The following is a 2,316-nucleotide window of genomic DNA, read 5'->3' as shown; positions in this document are numbered from 1 at the left end:
CTCTCTCGACGAACAAAAACCAAACTCTATAAGTCGCTCATAATTCCCGTCCTGCTATATGGTGCAGAGGCTTGGACGATGACATCAACTGATGAGTCGACGTTGAGAGTTTTCGAGAGAAAAGTTCTGCGAAAGATTTATTGTCCTTTGCGCATTGGCCACGGCGAATATCGCATTCGATGGAACGATTAGCTGTACGAGATATACGACGACATTGACATAGTTCAGCGAATTAAAAGACAGCGGCTACGACAAAAACACTCCAGCTCTGAAAGTATTCGACACAGTACCCGCCGGGAGAAGCAGAGGAAGAGGAAGACCTCCACTCCGTTGGAAGGACCAGGTGGAGAAGGACCTGGCTACGCTTGGAATATCCAATTGGCGCCACGTAGCGAAAAGAAGAAACGACTGATGCGCTGTTGTTAACTCGGCTATAATCGCGTAAGCGGTGTCTACGTCAATTAAGGTTAAAAACATAATTTAAATATCATATTGAAATTTAATTTTACATACCTGATGAATTAGAAGCCATTTTTTTTCTAAATAATTTTAAATTTATCGCTTTAATAAGAACTCGCTTAAGAACACACAGTTTATTTGCCAAATATGAAATAATTAGCAAAGCGAGAAAAAAAGCAACGGTACTTTGCTTTAAAAGTAGCAGTAGTAATATCCGTTAGAGAACCTTGATGTTAGAGAGGATGTTATACCCTTTATGGCATTGCTACTTCTTCGCGCCACGCTTCAAAAAAATAATCCTGTTCGGTCCAACACCGGTTGTATACATCTTTTTCTCCCGTAGAACTAATTTGTGCGGGTTTTTTTATTGTTTATCAATGATTATGTTTCCTGTATTTTTGGTATAATATTTTTTCTATTTTCTTTGTTAGTTTGTAAAATATATTAAACAGGTAACACTGATTATTTGATAGTTTGTAGCTCATTTGTTATTCTATTTTATATTTGGACATCAAATATATCAATAAATACAGGACGATATTAATAAAAAATATGGTTTTCATAAAGACACTATAAACTAGTTTACACCGAGAATAATTTAATTCTTTTTGGCATATAATAATACATTATTAATACATATATATTATAACAAAATTGGTTAATAACAAATCAAAAAACATCAGCAGGAGCTAAATATGTTAAATTCATTTCACAAAGTGGCTGTTTATTAAGATACTCCACTAGATTTGCTTTTTTACCAATTCACGAAAACTCTGAATCGTCATTAGAAATAAAAGGACGAAATCTAGTAGATTCTGACGATTCTGATATACCACTCAATTTTAAATCATCGGCTTACGCGATATATGAAAACTACTAAGGCCAGTACGAAGAAACAAAAGCTGTGATCTAAGATCAATTAAAGATAATAAAAGCAAATGTACCTACTCCAAATCCGAGAGTAGTCGATAAACAAGCAACGACACTAATGAACTTGCTAAAAGTTAAGAAAGAAACAAGTGAAGAATTCATCAAACTAGAATCCATGGTTTCAAATTGTTTGTCGGTTCTATCAACACAAAATATTCCTACAGATAATTGTTACTTTTCGCTCCCATCAAGAAGAAAATGCCCAACGTGGCAACAAATGAAAGGTTTTACTGACTACCAATATGAAATAGCAGAAAGAGCAGAAAAAATAGTCAACACTAAGAACATTAGGCACGACCACAATAGAAGCTTCAATTGACCTCAAGTTAGTAGCTAAAACAATTTAAACAAAAGCCTTCACGAAACGTAATGGTTCATATCCGAACAGAAAAAATACACGTCATGCGAACTATGCACAAGAGAGCATTAACTTATATCTTTGCGAGAGCTTTAAAAAGTTAAAAATTAACGAACGAAAAAATTTTGTCAGGTCAAACGGACTTTGCACAAATTGCCTGCCACATGTGCATACATTTAAAAATTGCAAAAGCAAATTTAATTACTTCTACTGTCACAAAAGACAATATTCAATGCTTCATTACAGCACATATCCCATCTCACCCCAAAAAAGCGCTTATACATAAAGAACCACGGGTTTAATTGTAAAAGCAAATCCCGAAACCCAAAATTCTAAAAATTGCCAAGAGACACCATGTTGCGCAAAGGCACAAAAAGCTCAAACGTTGCACAGTGAAACTCAAAGTGAACTAGTTACAGAACCAGTTACCATCATACCACCTCAATTCGAGGATAATGCGAATAAATACCTTAATTCACAATTAAGGAAATTTCAAAAGTTAGGGAAACTGCCCCCCAATAACAAACAAAACAATAAAAGATCAGTGTAGGGGCTCAGTAATAAATTAA

This window comes from Bactrocera tryoni, unplaced genomic scaffold (genome assembly GCF_016617805.1).
Source record: "Bactrocera tryoni isolate S06 unplaced genomic scaffold, CSIRO_BtryS06_freeze2 scaffold_7, whole genome shotgun sequence".
Lineage (NCBI taxonomy): Eukaryota > Metazoa > Arthropoda > Insecta > Diptera > Tephritidae > Bactrocera > Bactrocera tryoni.
Note: the sequence above shows the minus strand (reverse complement) of the source record.